Here is a 14,698-nt window from a genome sequence, read left to right on the forward strand (position 1 = left end):
CAGCATCTTCCTATATTGCTGCTGCCCGATATAGGTGTTTCCTACAGTCTGGGAAACATACCAATGGGGATTCAAACCACCAACCTCTGGCTTGCTAATCAAGCCATTTCCCTGCTGTGCCATTAGGTGGGTGCTGTTTTAAATACTGGCTTATATATGCTGGAGTTGTGCCATTGAGCCGGTGTAGACTCCTGGTGACCACGGAGCCATGTGGTTTTCTTGATAAAATACAGGAGGGGTTTTTACCATTGCCATCTCCTGCGCAGTATGAGATGATGCCTTTCAACACCTTCCTATATTGCTGCTGCCTGATATAAGAGTTTCCCATATTCTGGAAAACACACCAGCAGAGATTTGAACCCACAGCCTCCGGCTCTCTAGGCAGGTTACTTCCCCGCTGTGCCATTAGGTGGTACTTGGCTTTAAATATATAGGTAGCCCAAGTAGCCCTGAGCTAGGCTGCTTGTGTGAAATGCTGGGATCCACAGGGATCCTGGTGCTCCTGCCCAGCCTAACTCTGCTCCCAAGCCTAACTTCTTAGCTGAGTTTAAGGGAGCATGGACTCCTTTAACCCGGTTGCTGAGATTGTGTGTCTCCTTGAGTTGCACACGGACACAGACACAGGTGCCTAGAGTGCCCATCTGATGGGGGATCCTGTCAATGCACCACTCTTGTAGCGCTGTGCATTGTGGGATATCCAGAGAGCTCCGCGCTGCATGGTGCAGCACGGATCATCTGGGAGCGGTTGTGATGTATGCATCATAATACTCATAACAAACCATGTACCATAATGTTCCATTCACGTCAATATCAGGGGATCTTCATGCAGTTAGGTGTGGAGCTGCCCTTGAGTAGGACAGGCCAAGCACATGCTGGAACGTCATATAACCTCAGTCCCCACACTGAACCCCACAGATTCACAAAGAGTCTCTGAACTGGAGGATTTGAACCAAAGTCATTTGGCTCCATTAACTCAATGGAACTAAACTGGCACACTCAAAAATTGTAGCTTAGCTGGGTTGCGTACTGGGCTCACTATCCTCATTTTCCTAACCAGGTTTCTGATAGCTACAAAAAACACCATTCCTTGCCCTTCTAGTTTTTATTTTGCATTTCTTTTCTTCCAGGTTTTTTTTTTACTAGAGTGAAACTAATGGGATAGCAGCTGCTTTTGTCAAGACTGCCCCTTTTATGATGAGCTATGAGATGTAGCAATCCTTCCTAGTGAATTCCACAGAGCCCATGTTTTTGAAAAATCCACTTTAGTGAGGTCTCTGGAGGAAAACAGAAATGAATCAGAGTTCATAGCTGGGAGATGTCCTTATTATCTATAACATGTGCAAACAGTCTAGAAGTTCCTGTAACACCTTGCCTTTCAAATGATCCCAGTAACCTTGACAAGTTCTGCCAGAACTTGTCAAGGTAACTGGGGTAATTCTGCTATGGTTGTGTTCTGTTTTCCCTTGGGTGTCAAGCACAATCTATCTGTATAACATTTGCAGGAGGTGGGGTATGAGGGTCAAAATGTGCATCTGATACAGATCCAAGCCCTGCCATTGACGTGCTCCTGCCTTTACCCTCCACTGGTCTCTGGTTTAGCAATTCAGCAATTGGGGGCAATTGAAGAGTGAGCTCAGGCAATATATTCTGCATGACTCAATGAGATTTTGGCTCCTTTCACTGAATGCTTGCAGACCACCTTACCGCCTTGAAGGAAGCTCAAAGCAGCTATCACCACCACAAAAAGAAAAAAAAATGAAGACAATATTAGAGCTATTAAAATGAAGGGGAAGAAATAACAGTAACAGATTATAGCCTTGAAACTCATTGGACAGCTTTGGGCCAGTCATTTTTCTCTCAGCCTAACCCACTGACAGAGTTGTTGTGAGGATAAAAATAACCATGTACACTGCCCTGAACAACCTGGAGGAAGAGCAGGATATAAGTGTAAATAAATAATCTATTGCTGCCATAAACATCTATACAATAACCATTTCATTCCAAAGCAGGATTCATATCAGTAAATAAAATAACAACAGTTCAATAAACGCTTCAAAAATATTATGGAACAGATTGTTTCAAGGCCCATAGGAATACTAAAAATTTAATCAGTGAGCATAACAGTAACAACAGGATGACAATAAACAACATTGCACAATAAAACATATCACACAAGGTCAGGGGTTTTCTGTACCACTTTGTACCTGCATGTTAGAAGAACTGCCATGCTTCCAGGCTAATCCTGAAATGTCTAAAGCAGGAATCTGGGAAGTTTTCTTGAAGATATACCTCCGGCCAACGGATTCTATTACAAAGCATGAGAAAGGATTGAGTTGTTCAAGTTATATATACTTAACACTTGTTTCATCACAAGGATGCAGGACAGGTAACAATATGCTAATTATCCTATCCCACCCTACCCCACTCCATCCTATGCATGGAGTACAGAGAGTGGACAGAGAGAAATCTTTCTCCTTCTCTCACAGCACTAGAACTGGGGATCATCCCATGAAACTGAAGGCTGGGAATTTTAGGACCAACACAAGGAAGTACTTTTTCACACAGCATGTAGTTGATCTATTGAATTCTCTGCTGCAGGATGTGGTGATAGCTACTAGCTTGGATGGCTTTAAAAGGGGCTTAGACGAAGGACAGGTCTATCAATAGCTGCGAGTCTGGTAGCTGTAGGCCACCTCCAGCCTCAGAGGTCTCTAAATACCAGTTACTGGGGAGCAACAGCAAGAGAGAGGGCATAGCCTCACCTCTTGCCTGTGGGCTTTTCAGAGGCTTCTAGTGGGCCACTGTGTGAAACAGGATGCTGGACTGGATGGACCTTGGGCCTGATCCATCAGGGCTGTTCTTATGTTCTTATCCCTAAGCACCAAAGCCAGTTTGAATAATAAAAAAAAATATTTTAGCACTTCAGCAAGAACTCAAGCTTTACCAAATTTCCAGGAGAAGGGTATTCTAAAATTGAAAAGCAGCCACTGAGAATACTTCTCCTGGGTCCTGGAAAATCTAATGGAATGCATAGATGGTGTACTTGGGAAGAGAGAGTTTGGGGATTACTTTAAAGGGGTGGAGGCAACCTGCCATTCTGGGCTTTAAAAATCCTTAGCAGCATTTTGAATGGAGCCCAGAAGGCAAAAAGAGTGCAGAATTTGAAAAATTACATGCACCTTTATTTTACCATCAGAAAAATCTGCAAAAGGTGTGTTCATTTTTTCAAAGGGGGAAAATGTTGTTCATAATAATGCCTACGTGAAAATATTTCTCATGTTTTCACATTTCACAACACAAGTACTACAGCCAATGACTAAACTCTTATTTAGTGTGCGTGAAATAAGCTCAGTGAACATCTGTGCCATCGTGGTTCTGAATGCAGCCAAGCTTCAAAAGTATTTGAACAAAAATGTCCGCAAGGTGCATAATTGTTGTCCTGGTGTATCAAATGTTGCATATACTGGCACATTAAATATTCTGTACTGTGGGGGGGGGGGGATGCATTTTTAAAAAGTGACATGGACATTTGGGACTAAGGCAACTGAAGTGGCAAGGGCGGGGGTACATGAGCAGAAAATCAGTCAGGACACCCACTCATTGCAGATCAAGTTGTGCATATAGGCTTGATGTAAGGTAATCTGTCTCCTGCTCCCTCCGATAATGTTCCACATAACCATAGAATGTTAAGAGTTGAAAGGGACCTGGGAGGTTTTAAAGTACAATATGTTGCTCAGTGCAGGAATCTGCTACAGTATGGCCATCCAGCCTCTGTTTCAAGAGCTCTAGCAAAGACGAGCCGGAGCTACCATGGTGTGAGGCAGGCTGCTCCACTTTTGAACAGCTTTTGCTTTAGAAAATACAGCAGAGAAAATCTGTTTGAAAGTCTTTCCATTACTCTTTCTAGGTCTGTAGAATAATGTCATGCTAAGTTTCCAGGCCTTCAGGACATTGCCATAGGAACATAGGAAGCTGCCCCATACTGACTCAGACTATTGGTCCATCCAGCTCAGTATTGTCCACACAGATTGGCTGTGGCTTCTCCAAGGTTGCAGACAGGAGTCTCCCTCAGCCGTATCTTGGAGATGCCGGGGAGGGGACTTGGAACCTTCTGCATGCAAGCATGCGGGTGCTCTTCCCAGAGCGGCCCCATCCCCTGAGGGGAATATCTTACAGTACTCACACTTCTAGTCTCCCTTTCATATGCAACCAACCGTGCCGAGCACAACCGTGCCTTTTCAGAATGGTCTGCCCGCCCTTGGCATTTAAATTCCTTTAATTGCCATGAAAGCCCTTCATCTGACAGTGATTGCACCACTGCCCTTGTAAAAAACCCACAACAAAACAGTCTCACACAAGCACAATTTCTGGCAGTGGGGGGATGCTGAAGGGCACTATTTTCCTGTTACTCCAGGGAGGGGTCCTGGGGTCTGGCCCACTGTGACCAAAGATGTTCTTGTGATGGCTCACCCCAGCAAAGCAGTTCATGGAGACCAAACCACACTCCTGCCCCCGTGTCAGCTTGCCGCCTGGGAATTAGCCCTCTCATGAGGGGACCAGTCCACTGGGGAGGACCTTAGGCTTGAAAATCTTCAGACTTCCATCAGACTGAGTGCTCATGAGTTGAGCCATCCCCCCAAAAGGGGGTCTTGCTTGTGTGGGGCCCCCTTTCTCTCTGGCTAATGATATAAATTTTGCACAGTGACCCCCTGCTCTGTAACGATGCAACCAAAGGAGAATGTGACACTGTATGTGTCCGGGTGTAGCCAGGTGGGCAGACTAGGGAGACACCAGGGACAGATCTTTTCTCTCATTCAAATTTCCCTGGTTTGGACTGGCATTGTGGTGTATGCAGATTGGTCACCATGGGGAATTGCAGCAGAAGGGAGCCCCAATTTCCAGTGACCTCAGGAGAGTGGGGTCACACTGTCATGCAAAAATAAAAATGTATATGTCCCAATGGGTGACCAAACTGGCAGAGGGTCTGCTTTGACTGTATCCTCACAGATGCCAAGACTAGGAAAGGTGTTGCCGGGGTACCTGTCCCCACACTTTGCTTGTGTCTGCTGTCCAGCCTGCATGTGTGTCTCCATGACCTAACACTCTCATGAGACAGTGGTCCATGGGAGAAAGGCTTTTATCACACATTATTAGTGATTCTGACCAATCCCCCTGGACCCCCAGACATTTCTTTTTATGAGTTGTGAAGGGATATCCCCATGGCCTTCTACTCTCATGAGTGAGTGGTCCACTCAGAAGCAGCATCAATCCTCATTACATATGAGGAATCTCTCCTTTCACTGGAAGCAGTGCTGCTTCTGCTGGATGGTTCTTCTCATGAGCAAGGCTAGGGACCACACATGTTCCCCCAATGGGAAGGGGCTGGGCCCCCATTCCCCAAATTTACTGTACAAAAAATAGAGCAGAGCCATCCAAGAATTCCTGGTTGGGGCTGCCTTTCAAACCTGACCCTGGCTATTGCTGCCCTGCCATATGTTACTTCCCCAGTGATCTAATTGGGTTGTCTGGTGTATGGTGCCACCATGGCTGCATGTGTTTGTGAATATACAACTTTATCACTTCCTTTTCAGAGAGCAAAACACGATCCTGTCTCTTTTCTCTCCTCATTTCCAGTGGTGGGGGGGGAGACAAGGGACAGAGTGGGAAGAGGGCATGCCCCCATGGAACTGTCTTGTTTGACAGGCTTGGAAGCTTGAGATGGAACATGGCAGTGTCCCTTTTTCTGGGCAACTGCTTTATTAGATTGGAGATGGGGGGGTAGGGCAAGTGCTCAGAGAAGCAGCCAGCAGGACGTGCCACAAGCATGGAGGGGGGCATGGCCCCGGGTGGGTCTGGGCTGCCCTCTATAAAAACAGTTCCAGAAACAGCACAAAATTGCGATTATGGTGGTGTCCATGTTCGGACATAACGTTGCAGAGCCAAAACCTCAGGTCGGGGCGGCGAAAGTCACTACAAACTGAAGGTTCAGATTGGAGTTTGGTGAGGGAAACCGCAGGTCTCTCTTGCTGTGAAACCACAGTTTCAAGCATGCGGACATACACAAATTCTGACCTCTGGTACATTTAACTGTGGATTTGCATTACGTGTGAATGTGGCCATAGAGAAGCTTCTGTAGGGGAGGAATTCCGTAGACCTGGGGACTTGGAGCAGGGCTTTAGTTGTGGATCTCAAGAACATGGACAATAATTTCAGGGTGTTTATCCTCTAGAAAAGGCCACATTTGACTGATAAGCTGGAGCTGGGTAGAATGCTCTTGAGTGGCCCAGTAATAGTTGTGGCACTAGTAATGTGAAGGCTGTGTTGTGGTCAGTGGTTAGGGTGGAACCAGGAGCTCCCAATGGCCAGCCTGAGTGGGTGGAGCCAGTCCAGAATCTGGGGTCACTTATTTCCCAGAATGCAGTTCTGGTAGTTCGCCACATGGGGCTGCTGTGCCCCAAAGGGCCTAAACTATAGTCCTAGTCTCTCCTGACAAGGAAGCAGCCCAGTATATGCCTGATATAACATTGATATGACATATGATATGATCGATATAATAGTACAACTACACTGTTGATGGCTACTCAATAGGCTGCATCTCTCTAGATTCCAATGATCCTCATCTATCCCATCTCCAGCTTCAGCCAGTTCACTTCATTTAAGTCTGAAATAAAGCTGATCCATGACCCTTCACTCCAGATGGTCTTCCAATGGCTTCACAGAGCTGTTTGACAATGGGGATAAGACAGGATCTTGTGGAACCCATAGGTTAGCTCTCAGATAATACAGGATCACTTGTCCCTTTTGGCCTTCTGGTAGATAAGAATGAAAAAATCTAGAGTACAGCCCTCCAACCCTGCCTAATTCTATAGGCAGTCCAGCAATGTGGAATGATCTATAGTACTGTAAGCTGATGAGAAGACTAGCCTGTAGTATTTCCCCTGTCAATTTAGACAAATTGGCAAAGCTGCTAAAATGGTTTTGACCACCTCCAGGACAGAAACTGAACTGGAAAGCAATGAAACATAGCAATGCCCAGTGGAGGCAGGAAAGCTGGCCAAAGGAATAGGAAAAGAGGCAGCCTACTTCAGGGAAAGGCCCTAGCTCAGAAGTAGAGCACATACCTTTCATGCTCAGGTTCAGTCCCAGGTATTGCTGGAAAGACCTCTGCCTGAAATCCTAGAGAGTCACTGCCACTCAGCATAAACTACCAAATGCCCTGGTTCAGTAGAAGACAACTTCCTAATTGAGAAGCTTGGGACCCTTTACAGACTGGTAGAGTGGAGATGGGACACATTTCCTTCGCCCACCCTCCAGAAAAAGGCATACATATACTTCACCACATCTCTTCTCTGCATAGGGCAATAAACATCCACAGTACCATTTCCTCCTCTCATCACCCACATGTGCTTAGATTGTTAATGGGGCTACAGCTCAGCAGTACAGCAAATACTTTACATGCAAGAAATACCCGGTTCAGTCTCCAGGACGTTTTTCACAAGGGGCTTTTAAAGTGCTTTAAATTGCATCTCCTCTGGAATGGAGGGGGTGCGTTCGCATATTGACCAGATTTACCCCAAAGTCACTGCGAATTATGGGGCAGCAGTTCACACACAATTCGGGTTTTTCACTCCACGTTAAGGGTGCAACCCGATTTATATCCGGGGTAAAATAAAATCCACTATTTGCGTCGGTTTTGGGGGACAACTTTGAGTTTGCAGTAAAGCCTCCCAGTAAACTTGCAGTATAGCTTGCTGTGTGTAATAGTCCCAGGTAAGACTAGAAAAGACCTCTGCCTGAAACCCTTAGTGAGCCCTTGCAGACAATACTGAGCTAGAAGGACCAAGGGTCTGACTCAGGCAGCTGCCTGTTTATTCAGCACCATGAGAGCTACCAACTTCACTCCACCTGCCCCCCCACCCCCTGGAAAGCTGGAATGTTCAAGAATCCAAATGGTGTACTGAATACCAGCTTCTCCACTGTGCATTGTGGATGCAGATGGAAGGAAGATGTTCTGCCTCGGCTGCAAATCAAAGCTAGATTATTTTTTAAAGCACCATTTCTCACAGGTGTTTCTCACACCCCAGTCAAAGGCATAAAGGTGCACTCTATGGTAGTCAGGATAGGCAGCAAGATGCACAGAAGCCATAATGAGACGGGTTTATGTCTGGTTTCCTAATCATGCTGAATCCTGTGTTCTTCCCCCGGTCAGCGGGAAGCAGATGTGTTGTCTGTCTTTGCGTTTTTCTTTGAAGCACTCTACCTGCTTGTCTAACTCATTCTCACTGTGAAACACTTCAGCAAATTCCCCACATAACAGCAGCAGCTTGTAACAGCTTCTGGGAGGCTGAAGGGGCAGGCAGGAGCTGGGTGAGGTTTGAGGAATTGGGACTGATGGCTGTTCCTCCCTCGAAGCGGTGCTGATGTTATGGATAGGAGCTTGCATAATGTGCACAGATGTATGCTAGCAGCAGGTTCTGCAAGAACACACACACACACACACACACACACTTTTCCTTTGTGTGAATATTTAATTAGAACTGAACTGTGTGTGGCTATCCAGCAGTGATTTTTTTTCTTGCTGATGAAGCAGTACCTCTGGCTCTGAGATTTTTCAAAAATGTACTAGCATATCAATGCTTCAAATTTACAACATGTGATGATGTATCTACAGTCAAAAGCTGGACCTACAGCCATTTTGTCTACTGCCAGAAGTCTACGAGAAGATTCTGCCTGCCTCTGGTAATCAATTTTAGAAGCACCTCTGTATCAGCACTTCTTCCCACTCTTAAAAGTCTTTCCACTAGAAGGACTTCTGTTCGCCTATGTAGAAACAGTCAGCAACAAGAGAAACCCGCAAGACACGAGGAAAGGGTGAAGGCTTTCTGGCACGTGAATGCAAGAAAACCTGGAAGGGGTGAGGTTCAGCTTAACCAAGATGCAAGATAATGTTAAGGACAGGAGGCCAGGGCTGCTCCTGCTGCACTGTTCTTCCCACAGTAAGGGCATCCAAACAAGCAGCTCTACCCAGGCTTGCACAGCCCTACCTGGGTAGGGCTGCTCGTGTGGAGCGCCAGGATTGGGATCGGGACCCTCCTACCCCACCGCCCAATCGTGTGGCAGCACGGACTGCCTGCAGCCCCATTTTGGCTGCCAGCAGCCTGTGCTACCATAGTGACTGGGGGAAGGAGTGCCGCAGCCTCTAGAATGACTTCAGTGCACGGTGCATTGTGGGCTTTCTAGAGGCTGGGCATCCTCTCCCCTGGCCTCTCAGTTGCTGTGCTGCTCACCACAGCAGTGCTAGTCTGGGAGCACGGTGCAGTGAGTGGGGTGGCAGCAGCGGCTGTGTGGGGGAAGGCAGGATCCGTCTTGCCTTCCATTGGTCCTCCCCGGCCCCATGAAATGAGGTTGTGTAGACAACCTCAGTGGTTGACATCCTGACTACGGAAGTGCCCATGCCAAGACGTGCTGCAGGGACCCAACTGGGCCTCTGTTGCGCAAGCAGTCTCTTCTCAGCCTGCACTCTGGAAGCGGCCTGGAAGAGGGGAAACACTTCACAGATGCTCAATGACGTCTTTCCTCTCATCCAACTCGCTTCTGGAGTGTGGGCAGAGCAGGGACATTCCACCCACTTGTGCAACCCCACACGTATATAGAGGGAGTGGGGGAGTTGTGCCCCTCTTTACACCTGCACTCTGATCATCAGAATGCCAGCCAGTATTTTTAAAGCAAAGAGTGCTATACGGTCTCTACTGTGATTGTTCATCAGGACAATCCTTGCAAGTTATTCCTGCTTATTCTTGCCTGTAGGGAACTGAGGCAGAGATCTGGTGGCTGGCCAAAGGCAAATGTCAGAAAGCAGAGCATGCTGATTTTCAACAGGAAGTGCAAGAAAGATGCAGCACCCCACCTACTGCGCACCAGGGGTTGCACTTCAAATTGCTCCAGACCACTAATTGGTGGCAATCTGATTCTGACACACACATTTGCCACAATCACATCTAGCTTGCCTCTGACAAGCGGAAACAACGCAGGCGAAAGTCTCTCTCTCCACCCGCTTTATTGGTATGCGGCAAGACACATGAGCTCGGCCAATACTTAATAAGCCGCCTTATTGGTCAGGCTGTTATCAGACTATTGGTCCATCTAGTCCATTATTGTCTATTACTGACTGGCAGTAGCCATCCAGAGTCCAGGCAAGGTCTTCCTCATCCTGTGCTACCTGGAGATGCTGGGGATTGAGCCTAAGAGCTCCGGAGTGCAAAGCAGTGTGCTCTACCACCCAGCTGTGATCCGTCCTCTTAAAGGAGCACTACATTTTGTGGCCAAGAGAGGTAATTGCTCTGTTAATTTGCTTTTGGGGGGGGGGAGCATCCATGATGTCATTATGAAATCATTGCATTTCAACATCTCCGCTATTATCTGAGACCTGATTTGTGGTGATCTATTTATTTGCTTGTGCAGCATCAGCATGTTTGGTGTGGTTAAGCAAAGCAGTATTCAGATTTTGAAGGAAAATCAATCAATTAAATGGGAAGCTTCTATTCCCACGCGTGCTCGAACCTGTGTATCCTACACATATGTGCACCTATGCTTTGAGGCTAAAATGGGAGCATTCCTCAGAACCAAATTTGCAAGGGTGAACAACGTATGGATCCCAGTCTCGACAGAGCTGTGCCAGGCCAGAGTACACCAAAGGGCAAAGGGAGTCAGAGACAGACTTCTGAAAACAATGAAATACAACTTGTTTTTGCAGAGCAGCACAATGAGAAAATTTGGGTTTGGCAACCTTGGTAATATAGAGAATGAAGCACCTCCCAGGGATAGAGAGTAGGAAGAGGAGAGGGGAAAGAAAGGACTTGGATAGCTTAGTCTAGGTTGGAAGGCAATGAAATGTGGGTGGAGAATGGGAAAAGAGAGAAATGCCTGGGTACACTTCAGCACTTGCCTTCATCAGCTTCCCACCACTGCAGACAAGAACAAAGCCAAGGCATGACTGTGGATGTCTTATTGCTGTCCTTCTGCCAGTAATGCCCATCAGTGTTCTTTATCCATGGATTTGAAAGGCTGGTCACTTTGGTAGCTCTAGGAATGCCCTATGAATCCCATGGATGAGGTTGTATGTGGTTTGAGTTGTTTTTACTAATGTGTTGTGCTACTGTGCTTGAATGAACCAGTTTGTTTAATTAAACAACCAGATGAGGGTTGGGGTTGTTGAGGGAGATTTTAATCTTTATAAGAAGATGTTGCAATGTAACACCAGGTCAGCACAGCTGGGGGATTAGTGCCAAATTGCCCCTTATTTGTCAGGTTTTATTCCTCTAGGGCTGTGTTTACCCCCCCTCCCCCATTTTTTTTTCATTTCCCCCCTTTCTTTTATGGTGAATTTCACTATAGAAGAAAGGGGACAAAATGGAAAGAAAACAGTAATTTAGTACAGATGGAGAGCGCATGGGGATGAAAACTGACTAAATAAGGGTCAATTAAGAGGCAATTCAGAACTAATCTTCCTATCATGTTGACTAGGGGAAGCAATAAACTGGGCTGAACCGGTGAACTAAAATCTTTCAGTTCGCATGGGAAAGTTTATCTGAATGAACTTACTTGTGAGTAGACATTACAGATGTTTAGGAACCAGGGTTGACTTGATTTAAATCGCTTCACAAAAGGATTCAATTTTAATGATTTAACTCACTAGTCAGGAAGATTCTCTTTAATCATTTTTAGTAAAGTACATTCTTGTTGTCCAATATCAGCTTAGCCACCTAATGGCAACTAGTCGGAGGGCTATAGATCACCTCCAGCCTCAAAGGCAGGATGCCTCTGAGTACCAGTTGCAGGGGAGTAACAGCAGGAGAGACGGCATGTCCTCAACTCTTGCCTGTGGGCTTCCCAGAGGCATCTGGTGGGCCATTGTGAGAAACAGGATGCTGGACTAGATGGGCCTTGGGCCTGATTTAGCAGGGCTGGATAGGCATAACTGCATAATATAGTGCTATATATAGTGCTGTGAGGAACTGCCATTTTCATTTCATTTCCACTTATTGTGGAATAGCAATGCCTCAGCAGTGCTAACAGGCCCAACTGTAGAAGCAACCTAAGACACCCATTACAAACTTATGGATGAGCACTTTGGTGAACAAGATGGGAAACACATAGTTCCATCCTCATTCTAGCACAGCAATCACTCACAAAATGACAGCAGCCACATTCCAAATCCCAGGAGGCAATGTGATAATGCACAAGTACAAGGCAGCATCACTGGATATGGCTCTGTCATCCAGTAAATATTATGAACCAGGAGAATTTTATGTTGCAGAATGTGAGCTGTCCACGTGATTTTCAGAAGCAACACCAGTGCAAGGTTGAAGACAACTTTACATGTGAGACACATGCTTTGCGGTCAGTACGGAACTTGCTGACTCACACACAGGAATAGGAAGGAGAATAGAAACTCCTAGCTAGCCCAACCAGTACTGGGGAAGCAACAGTGCCCCCTCTGGCTTCATAGTAGATTACATGCAAACTATACACAGTAAATTAGGCTGCAGCTGTTGCATATCCAACACCTCTTCTCAACAGCTGAAATATTAGCCCACTAAGTTCATTACCTTTGACAGCCTACAATGCCTCTCTCTGACTAAAGGCTTAGTAAGAATGTCCACCATCATGTTCTCAGACAATACTCCAGGTCTATGAGTCCTTGTTCCTTTAAGTCTTTCAGGAAGTGATACTTCACATCTATATGCTTGGTTCTAGGGTTAACTGTCTCAGTTTGTGCAAGTGCAATACACCCTTGATTATCTTCCAAGATTTGTGTGGGTTCTCATGGACATTGACCGAAGTCCATCAACAGGCATTGTAATCAGATTACTTCTTGACTAGCTTGTGCAGCTGTGATGTATTCCGCTTCTGTAGAAGAAAGTGCTACTGAAACTTGTTTCCTGCTGGCCCAACTGATTAGTCCCCCTCCAAGCAAAAACACATAACCGCTGGTAGATTTTCTATCATAACTGTCTCCAGCCCAATCTGCATCCACATATCCAGTTAGGTTGCATTCAGAAGTTGCTGGAAGTCGAAGCTTAAGGTGTAAAGTTCCTTTTAGGTAACTTATGATCCTCTTTGCTGAATTCCAGGTGCCGCTGAGACCTTCCTGCATAAGATCCCAATCGCTGCTGCAATGTCGGGTAATGTGACAGTGATGATGTATAACAATTTCCCAATTATTTATCTATATTGTTGATTGTTTGGCAACAATGTACTCTGTTTTTTGCTCTCCTTTAAGTAACTGGTTTCCATGGGAGTACTTACTGCCTTTGCAGCTTTCATTCCAAAGTCCTCTCTCTATCTGTATTCCCAAGTACCGTGTTGTTTCCCAGATCTTTCATTTCAAATTGTTGATTTAATGCTTTCATTATTCCACTGTCATCCCCTTCTTGTTCAAAACATATCAGTAGGTCATCCACGCAGACCAGAAGAAAGATCCATCGATTGTCCACTTTCTTAGAGTGTAGGCAAGGATCTGCTTTACTTCTGGTGAAGTTTTCATTTATGAGTACTTCATTTATTTTTTGCATTCCAGGCTCTTATGGTCTGTTTAAGTCCATATATGCTCTTGTGCAACTTACATACAAAGTCAGGTCTTTCTGTATTTTTGAAACCAGGCAGCTGTTCCATGTAGATTTTCTCTTTAAACTCGCCATGCAAAAGGGCTGTTTTTACATTTAGGTGTTTGACATACATTCCTCTTCCAGCTGCAACACCTAGTAATGCCCTAATTGTTGTGTGCTTAGCAACTGGGGAGAATGTTTCAACATTATATATAATCTCAAATGTCCACTTACAGCCTACAGGCTTTCTATGTGGGGGTAATGGAGTAAGCATCCAGGTATTATTGCTGTGCAGGGACTTCATTTCCTCTTCTGCTGCCTTAGCCTATTTGTTGGCTTCGCCTTCTGGCATTTGCCAGATCTCTTCCCAGAATGATGATTCAGGTTGGTACTAGCTTTATATGAGAGGTGGTTTACCTTTGTTTGTCCTGGATCGTCTTAGCTCAACATCTGTCGATTCTGCTTGCCTCTGCACTTCAGCTGGTTGTATATTAACTTCAACCATTTGTTCAGCAAGTTCTTCTGTGTGTTTGGGTGGTAGTTCTGATTCTTGTAAAGTCATGACATCATCAGCAAAGCTTTCCTCAAATGTCACGCTGTTACTAACACTTTGTGTTTGGGTCTAGAATTCTGTATCCTTTGGAGCAGTCGCTGTAGCCAACTAGAATTCCTTCCACTGCCCTGTTTTGCAGCTTGGTATGTTTGTCTTTTGAGATGTATATGTATGCTTTGCACCCAAATAATTTAATGTGTCCCACACTGGTTTTTCTCCATACCACAGTTCATATGGGGTTTTCTTCACTGTTGTGGAGAAGGATCGGTTTCGCAAATATGTAGCTGTGAATGCTGCTTTCCCCTAGTATTTTTCAGGTAGACCTGAGTCTGTCAGCATGCATCTAATCATTTCTGTTAGAGTCCTATTTTTGCGTTCTGGCACTCCATTCTGTTTGAGCATATATGGGACCATTTTGTGATGCTCCACTCCATCAGCTCTTAAGAAGTCCTCAGTTTTCTTTCCTGTGAACTCGCCTCCATTGTCAGTCTGAAGTATAAGTGGCTTGCACTGAAATCTGTTACTTGCCATGGATACA

At 45.6% G+C, this 14,698-nt stretch overlaps 1 long non-coding RNA gene across 1 annotated transcript; it reads right to left on the reverse strand.

Moving 5' to 3' along the window:
* Positions 1 to 2,088: 2,088 nt before the first annotated feature.
* LOC128346497 (uncharacterized) lies at positions 2,089 to 13,304 on the reverse strand. Its single transcript, XR_008316991.1, has 2 exons — positions 12,609 to 13,304; positions 2,089 to 2,305 (listed from the first exon to the last, which is right to left on the reverse strand). It is a non-coding gene; the product is annotated as an uncharacterized LOC128346497 (long non-coding RNA).
* Positions 13,305 to 14,698: the final 1,394 nt, after the last annotated feature.

Source organism: Hemicordylus capensis, chromosome 2 (assembly GCF_027244095.1).
Source record: "Hemicordylus capensis ecotype Gifberg chromosome 2, rHemCap1.1.pri, whole genome shotgun sequence".
Classification (NCBI taxonomy): domain Eukaryota; kingdom Metazoa; phylum Chordata; class Lepidosauria; order Squamata; family Cordylidae; genus Hemicordylus; species Hemicordylus capensis.